The following is a 9633-nucleotide window of genomic DNA, read 5'->3' on the forward strand; positions in this document are numbered from 1 at the left end:
CAACATCAACTTACAGAGATCACATCTCGCCCCTCGATTAGGGAATCACAAGCCATCGAGGCACATCTGATACTGAGCGCTCAGCGCGCATACGAACGCGTGGAAGGAATTCAAAATTTACTTTTCAAGATGAATCATGGAAGCACGATTAGAATTCAAGAATGTGAAGTTTTCCTAAAGGTTTTGCAGCCTCTCAAGGATAATTACAGACGTCTCCGTATCGATCTGCGAGACTCTACTAAACCTGCTCATGACTCGTGAGACCTATGTAACCTAGGCTATAATACCAACTTGTCACGACCCTAACCCTGAACCTAGTCGTGATGGAGCCTCTCGTGAAGACAAGGCCAGCCAATTAAATCCAATTCACTTTTTAAAACAGTTTAACAATATAAAAGTAGTCTAAGCATGATTTAACGATAATAGGTAGGGGAAATACAACCCGACACAGCCCTAACCGGGGTGTCATAAATGACGAGCATCTACTAGGGTATAGATACAACTGAAAGTCTGAAGTGTACAAATATAGACTAATAAAATGAAGAGAGAGAAAAGTTGTGCTGCGAACGTCGGCAACTGCCCTACTAACCTCCGATGATTCTGCATCTTACCAGTCAATACCCGCTACCGGGTTCAGAAATATCTGAATATGTACAGAAGATGCAGGGAGTGAAGTGAGTACTCCAACTTAGTGAGCAGTAATCATAACTAAAGTCTGAATGGTAAGAAATCACGTAAAGCATATCAGGATGTTGTATAGAAGTAGTTCAAATCCAATAAGAAAGTAGTAAAGCTTTAAAATCTCTTAAAACATCTTAGCTCAGTTTGAAATTCTTTTAAAAGGACTTTTTCAACAGTTATGCAAATGAATGCAAAACAATTAGTGCAGATAAGCACAGAAATCCTCCCCTCGGGCTCAAATACACAATTTAAACAGGTAAATGGCAGGCAAATAAGAAAAGATAAGCACATAAGGTTCGCCCCTCGGGCACAATTTCATCAAATCCGCCCCACGGGCAATATCTCAGAATAGTACCAGCCCATCGGGCTCAATCTTAGAACAATACCAGCCCCTCGGGCTCAATCTCACATCACAATGGGTATCCGCATTCACTGAGGGTGTACAGACTCCGGAGGGGCCCCTTACGGCCCAAGCGCAATATCAAGCAATCTCTTGGCATCAAATCTAGGCCCTCGGCCCCATATCAATCAACAAGCCACCTCGTGGCGTACATATCTCAGGCCCTCGACCTCATAATCAAATCAGTATCTCACAGTTGCGGCGTGCAGCCCAATCCAAAAGTATCTTCACAATACAGGCCCTCAGCCTTACTCAGTCAAAAATCACATAAGCCACTCGGGCAACAGTAAAACATGATGCTCAGCCCAAAATGTTGTTTGAAATATCATTTCAAGTGTTAAAGCAAAATAAACTTGGCTGAGTTTTGAAAACAGTGGAAAATAACATGACTGAGTTCAACTATAAAATCAAAACAGTGAGGAAATATCAACAACAATCCCCGAAGGGTTCAAATAGCTGGCACTAGGCCCAAATATGGCATTCCGCCCAAATAATGATGATAGCAATTAGTTTTCAGTCAAATACGCAGTAAAATCATTAATCGGGACGGACCAAGTCACAATCCCCAATAGTACACGACCCTACGCTCATCGTCAAGACTGTGCCTCACCTCAATATAGCACTACGATGTGCAATCCAGGGTTTCAAACCCTCAGAACATCATTTACAATCATTATTCACCTCGAACCGGCTAAATCTCCATCTCGCGACGCCTTTGCCCCTCGAATCGGCCTCCACGCGCGTCGAATCTATCGAAAATCAGAACGAATACGTCACAATATTCTAAGGCAACAAAGCCCAAGCGAGAACAATCAACAAAGGGCACGATTCCCATAATTACAAAAACCCGAGCCCCTGGCCCATATCTCGGAATCGGGTAAAATTTATATTTTTAGAATCCTCATACCCTCACGAGTCTAACCATACAAAAATTATCCAAATCCGGTAACATTTGGTCCTTCAAATCATCATTTCATATTTTTGGAAGATTCCACAACTTTTCTTCCCAAATTCCATCCCAAATCACGAATTAAATGATGAATTCAATTATAGATAATGCATTCTAGCCAAATCTGAGTTAGAATCACTTACCCCAATGAATTTCTTGAAAACCTTCGAAAAATCACCAAAATCCGAGCTCTCTAGGTCAAAATATTAAATAAAATCCAAAACCTCGTATTAATAGAGTACCCCACAAATTTTCACCTCTGCGGACCGCGCAAAAACGACCGAGGTCCACACAAAACCAGTGCGGTCCACACAAAAATGACTGCGGCCGCACATGTTTTCATCTGCAGTGACAGGCTTTAGTATTTTGTCCATACCTTTCGCTACAGATGTCCTACTTGCGATATCTTTACCTTTCTAGAAACTAGACACGAAGGGCTACAAATTGCGTTTTTAAATCATCTTAAAATTCCTTGTAGATCAAAAGATATGAGCTTCCAAAGTAGGACTAGTGGAATGTTCCCCACTGCGGCCGCACTGCATTTTGTGCGGTCTGCACAGCACCTACTGCGGCCGCACTTCATTTTGTACGGACCGCGCTGGTGGGTTCCGAGGCCTGCAACCCTTCTGGACCTGCTACAACTATGATTTCGGCCTAAAACATCCCAGAACCTACCCAGAACCCCCGGAACTTCAAACCAATTGTACCAGCACATCCCATGACATCGTTCAAACTTGTTCAAAACTTCGGAATGCTCACAACAACATCAAATCACCAATTTAACATAGGATTCAAGCCTAAGAACTCTAAGAACTCTTAAATTATGCTTTCGATCAAAACGTTTATCAAATCTCGTCCAAATGACCTGAAATTTTGCACACACATCCCAAATGACACAACGAAGCTACTGCAACTCTCGGAATTCCATTCTGACCCATATATCAAAATCTCGCCTATCAACAGGAAATCGCCAAAATATCAACTTTGCCAATTTAAGCCTAAATCTTCTCTACAACTCCGAAAACTATTCCGATCGTGCTCCTAAGTCACAAATCATCTAACGAAGCTAACCAAATCATAAAAATACCAATCGGAGATCATATACAAATAAGTCAAATATTGGTCAAACCTTTCAAATTTCAAGCTTCCAAACTGGGAACTGTTCTTCCAAGTTTATTCCGATTATCCTGAAAACTAGAACCAATAATTTACATAAGTCATATTGCATCACACGGGGCAAGTCATGCCCGAGAACTGGCAAGCAAAATGTAAAAGCTCAAAACGATTGGTCGGGTTGTTACAATATTATAATGGAGAAGTCGAAAATAGTGGAAACTTGGTATCTATAATAATTTATTGGAATAAAATAATTTAATATTTTGTTTCCTGTATATTACACTGGAGGTATATACTTTATGGCGTATGATACAAGTCACTCTAGTATAGTTTACTATAATATTTAATTATTTCGTCAGTACTTCATTACTATTGGGTGCAGTCTTTTATGTATTTTTAGCCACAAATTATATTATACGTTGGGAGTTGTGTTAAACTAATAATTATATTGTGGATAATAAGTTGGATATTATAATTTTACAGGATTATACTTGTTCAGTATACTGGAATCTAATTTTCATTTATTTGTGTAATTTTAGTTCCTGTATATTATGCTGCAGCTATATCAAATACAAGTATTTTCTCCAGTATTTTTAACCCGAATGTGTACAATAAATTATATTATGTTGCAGATATATCATATGCAATTATATTGATTTATGCATAACCAATTTTGGTTACTCCCTACGAAATATGCTGGAAATGCTACTTTTGAAGGGATATAAGCCAGTATTTTATAATTGAGAAGTGTAAAATGGTGGAAACATGCTATCTAGAATAATTTACTGGAATTAAATAATTTAATATTTTGTTTCCTGTATATTACACTGTAGGTATATATTTTTAAACATTAATGTCCAGTATTTAATATTGCACATGAATAATCCAGAATTTTTTATCCAAAATTCGTCCAATTTTGCATACTCGCTATGAATTATGCTGGGAATGCTACTTATGAAGGCATATAAGCAAGTATATTTTAATGGAGAAGTTGAAAATAGTAAAAAATTGGTATGTAGAACAATTTATTGAAATTAAATAATTTAATATTTTGTTTCTTGTATATTACACTGGAGGTATATATTTTTAAACCATAATGTCCAGTATTTAATAATGCACGTGAATAATCCAGAATATTTTATCCTAAATTCATCCAATTTTTGTTAATCCGTATAAAATATGCTGGAAATGCTACTTTTGAAGGGATATAAGCCAGCATTTTATAATTGAGAAGTGCAAAATAGTGAAAACTTGGTATCTAGACTAATTTACTGGAATTAAATAATTTAATATTTTGTTTCTTGTATATTACACTGGAGGTATATATTTTTAAACATTAATATCCAGTATTTAATACTGAACGTGAATAATCCAGAATTGTTTATCCTAAATTCGTCCAATTTTGCTTAGTCGTTATTAATTATGCTGAAAATGCTACTTATGAATCCATACAAGCCAGTATATAATGGAGAAGTCAAAAATGGTGGAAACCTGGTATCTAGAACAATTTACTCGAATTAAATAATTTAATATATTTGTTTCCTGTATATCTCCAGTATTTTTAACCCGAATGTGTACAATAAATTATATTACGATGCAGATATATCATATGCAAGTATATTGATTTATGCATAATAAGTTTGATTTCATTGGTTGGTTCCTGGAACTTTGTGATGACCTTTCACTTGTGTTGCAATGAAATTCTACATTCCAAGGCCCTAAAAACCTCCCTTTTACCGCATCTTGATTTGTGTGCGTGGTCTGGACCTATATCCGGAAGCCTTCTACGTAAAAATATGAGAAAATAGAAATTTTAGAGTTAAAAAATTTGATTATGGTTGACTTTGGTCAATATTTTTTAGAAAACGGATTCGGATCCGTGTTCCGATGATCCCGGGAGGTCCGCAGTAAAATGTGGGACTTGGGCGTATGCTAGGAAATGAATTCCAAGGTCTCAAGCCTTAGAAATCAATTTTTGAAAGAAATTGTTTTACTGAATTATCTAAGAAATAAAGAAAAGAATTAATGTTTGAAACCATTGTTATCGGGCCCGTATTCTGGTTCCGGAGCTTGGTACAAACTTGTTATAGTATTTGAAAGATAACTGTGAAATTTATAAAAAAGAATGGAGTTTATTTGACGTGTGTTGGACTTCCGGTTGGAGAGTTATGAACGATGAGAGTTCTTGATGAATATGTTGAGTTTTGAGGTTTAATTCATGATTTTACATGTTACATTGATGATGCAATCGCACGAGTAGGTCCATACGATGTTTTTGAGGATTTTGTGTATATTTGGTTTGGAGCCCCGAGGGCTCGGGTGAGTTTCGGGTAGGTTCCGGGATGCCTTAGGCCTAAAAACACAGTTGTTGCGGGTTCAGAGAAATTTGCAGATCTCTGAACCCGCCAGTGCGGCCCGCACAAAAACGTGTGCGACCGCGGAAGGGACAGTGCGGTCCGCAGTCGGCCTTGTGCTGTGCGCAGTGGAGGGCTATGCGGCACACAGTCCATTTTGTGCGGTCCGCACAAGGCACTGGACCGCAGTACCCTCAGGAAGGCCTGTGCGGCCACTGTCCATTTTGTACGGTCCGCACAGGGCACTGGACTTGTGACGACCCAAAGGGGTCATCACCTGTTTTCTTATCCATTCTGTGCTTCTAAGGCCTTGAAAACCTCATTTAGAGTTGCCTCGATTTGCGTGCGCAGTCCGGGCGCGTAGCCGGAGAGCTTAAATATGAAATTCTGTGAAAAATGCTAAGTTTTGAGTTTAAATTGAATAAATTTGACTTCGGTCAACATTTTGGGTAAACAGACCCGGACCCATGATTTGACAATCACTGAGGGTCCGTGGAAAAATATGGGACGTGGGCGTATGCCCGGAATCGATGAATTTTTAAGTAAAATTGTTTTTTGAAAATGTTTAAGGAATTTTGAAATGAATTTTGATTAGAGCATGTTGGTATCGGACCTGTATTTTGGTTTCGATGATCGGTACAGGTCTTATATATGGTTTAAGTCATTTCTGTAAAATTTGGTTTAAAACGGAGTCCGTTTGACGTGATTCAGACCTAAATTGCTAAAGTTGATGTTTTATGAAATTTTGGAAAAAAATCCTTGGTTTTGAGATTTGATTCGTTGTTTTTGAGGTTATTTAGGCGATTTGATCGCACGGTTAAGTTCATATGATGTTGTTGCGTTAGTGCATGTGTTTGGTTAGGAGCCCCGAGGGCTTGGAAGTGTTTCGGAATGATCTTTGGCTTAAGAAATGTTGCAGGTTTTCTGCTGTTAGTGCCCAGGGATTTTACCCTTCGCGTTCGCGTGGTCCCTTTCGCGAACGCGTAAGGCAAGGATCACAGGTGCCATTTTTACTTCTTCGCGAACGCAGAGGATGAGACGCAAACACGAAGCTCAGGGGGGAGACCCTTCGCGAACACGTCCTTCTACTCGCGAACGCGTAGGGTGCAGGGGGAGGGGCCACCAGTTTGTTCTACGTGAACGCGGCCACTGGCCCGCGAACACGAGGGCTCAGGGTGCTAAAGCATTGCGAAAGCGAGCCCGGTGTCGCGAACGCGAAGGTCTTAAGACCTGACTCATCGCGAACGCGTTGAGATTATCGCGAACGTGAAGAAGGATTTTGCCCAGTTATTTTAAAGTCCCAAAACAGAACCCATTACGGGATTTCTCATAATTTTACAAAACTTCTTCTTCTCCAAAGCTCCAAGACGATCCTTGAAGCACTTTTTCACCAAAACTTCTTGGGTAAGTAATCTTCAACTCGCTTTCTTCCATTTTCCTCAACATCTAATGAATTTCTAGGCCTAAAACATATGATTAAGGGTAGAAAATTAGGGATTTGGGTAGAGTTAGGGCTTTTAGATTTTTCTTGATTTAGACCTCGTTTTGGGGTCAGATTTGAAAACAAATTATATATTCAGGCTCGTGGATGAATGGGTGATTTGATTTTGGTCCGAACCTCGTGTTTTGACCAAAAGGGCCTGAGGTCGATTTTTGGGTTTTTGGAAAGAATGATGGAAAAGCTATAATTAGACAATGGATTCGAATTGTTTAGCATTTGTTGATGTTATGAAGACATTCATGTATAGATACGATTGATTTGGAGCCGAATTCGAGAGAAAAAGCGGTAATTGAGGATTGACTTGACCGTGGAAGTTTGAGGTAAATGTTTGGTCTAACCTTAGCTTGAGGGATTAGGAGTTGAGTCCTATTTACTATATGATATTGTTGAGTATGACGTATATGCATGATGACGAGTATCTATACGTTGATGTCTAGCATGACCGTGAGTCTTTACATTGTGAATATCCTGATTTTGTTGTGTTTTTCATGCCTTAGTGATGATTTCTATATGTTGTGAAAAGCTTGTGAAAGAAATTGTGACCTTTGAACTTCGAGGAGCATTGGCTCGAGTTATACTATTAAGTGTGAAAGTATATGAAATGATTGAACCCTTTGGAGTATTGGCTCAAGTGGTAAAGTGAGTTAAGAAGTAAAAGTGAAAGAAAGAGAAAGAGTTATTAAATTGCTCCCTTGCCGGGATGTTTGTTGCTTTGTTGATTATCTCCCTTGCCGGGATGCTGAGATTATTGATATTGTTCCCTTGTCGGGATTTAATTGTTTAATTGTGTTCCCTTGCCGGGATTTCTATTATTATTTGTTTACTCCCTTGCCCCTTTGTTTGTGATTATTGTTTGGGTGAGGAAGAGCGTTAAAGCACGAAGGGTGATGTCGTGCATTGTTTGCTGTTGTGAGGAAAGGGTGTATAGCACGAAGGGTGATGTCGTGTCGTACGATGTACCAATCCTTACCGATTATCATTGATTATATAGTGAGGAAAGAGAGTAAAAGCACGAAGGGTGATGTCGTGCATTGTTTGCTATTGTGAGGAAAGAGTGTAAAGCACGAAGGGTGATGTCGTGCACATTGTTATTATATGATTGATTTGGTGAGGACGAGAGTAAAAGCACGAAGGGTGATGCCGTGCAAAATAGTTGACTTCTGATTCTTGATGATATTCTAGTTATGTTGTTACTTTCCTTACTTGATGCTTTCTATTCGGAGCCGTTATTTAACCCACAACATGTTTTTCCCCTTCCCATATTTACTGGTTATTTCTGCATTTTCCTTTCCGCTGTATATATTTAAATTGCACAGGTTTATTTGGTAGTGTGGTCCTAGCCTCGTCACTACTTTGCCGAGGTTAGGCTAGACACTTACCAGCACATGGGTCGGTTGTGATGATACTACATTCTACACTCTGTGCAGATCCCGGAGCAGCTTACGGACAGTAGTTGGAGGGCTTCCTTCAATCCACCCGGAGACCCAAGGTAAACCTGCAGGCGTTCGCGGGCCCTGTTGTCTCCCTCTATCTCTATTCCCTATTTCATTTTCTTTCGTTCAGAAACAGTTTGTTGTATTTTCTTCAGGCCTTGTTTGTAGTGACTCTTAGACAGTCTATGACACTGTGACACCAGGTTTTGGGTATTGAGATTTTGAAAGTTGCAATAAACGTAGTCTTGAGTTATAAAAAAAATTGTTGACTTTCGCTGACTTATTTAATTCCGCTGTTTTCATATTATCGCTGGTAATTGAAAAAAAAAGTAATTTGTTAATGAAAAAATGTAGTTAAGGGTTGGCTTGCCTAGCTCTCATTAGTAGGCGCCATCACGACTCCTGAGGGTGGGAAATACAAGCCGTGACAGGACCGCAGTACTGTCACGACGCTAACCCCAAACTCGGTCGTGATGGCACCTCTCGTGAAGACAAGACCAGCCAGTTTAACCCAACTCAACTTTTAAAGTAGTTAGTCAACATAAAAATAGTCTAAACATGATTTAAACAATACTAAATAGCGGAAATATCGTTAACAATGCAGAAAGTCCAACCCGACACAGCCCTAACCGGGGTGTCACAAGTCACGAGCATCTACTAGGGTATAAATACAACTAAAAGTCTAAGTGTACAAATACAGACTAATGAATGAAGAGAGAGAGAAGCAGTGCTGCGAACATCGGCAGCTACCTTGCTAAACTTCGATGACTCTGCCTCCGATCAGCCAAAACCCGCTACCGGGTGTATAAATTCCTGAATCTGCACACAAGGTTCAGAGAGTAAAGTGAGTATTGCAACTCAGTGAGTAATAATCATAACTAAAGCCTGAATGGTAAGAAGTCACGTAAAACATACCAAGATGATGTATATAAGCACTTCAAAAACCAGTAAGAAAGCAGTGAAGCTGTAAAATCTCTTTAAATATCTTAACTCAGTTATAACTTCTTTGAAAATGGCCTTTTCAACAGTACGCAAATGAATGCAGAGCAGTTAGTGCAGATAAGCACAGAAATTCGCCCCTCGGGCACAAATAACATAGTTTAACAGGTAAATGACAGGTAAATATGAAAGATAAACACATAAAGGTTCGCTCCTCGAGCTCAATGTCAACAACTCTGCCCCTCGGGCAATATCTCAGA

The sequence above is a fragment of the Nicotiana sylvestris genome, chromosome 8 (genome assembly GCF_000393655.2).
Source record: "Nicotiana sylvestris chromosome 8, ASM39365v2, whole genome shotgun sequence".
Lineage (NCBI taxonomy): Eukaryota > Viridiplantae > Streptophyta > Magnoliopsida > Solanales > Solanaceae > Nicotiana > Nicotiana sylvestris.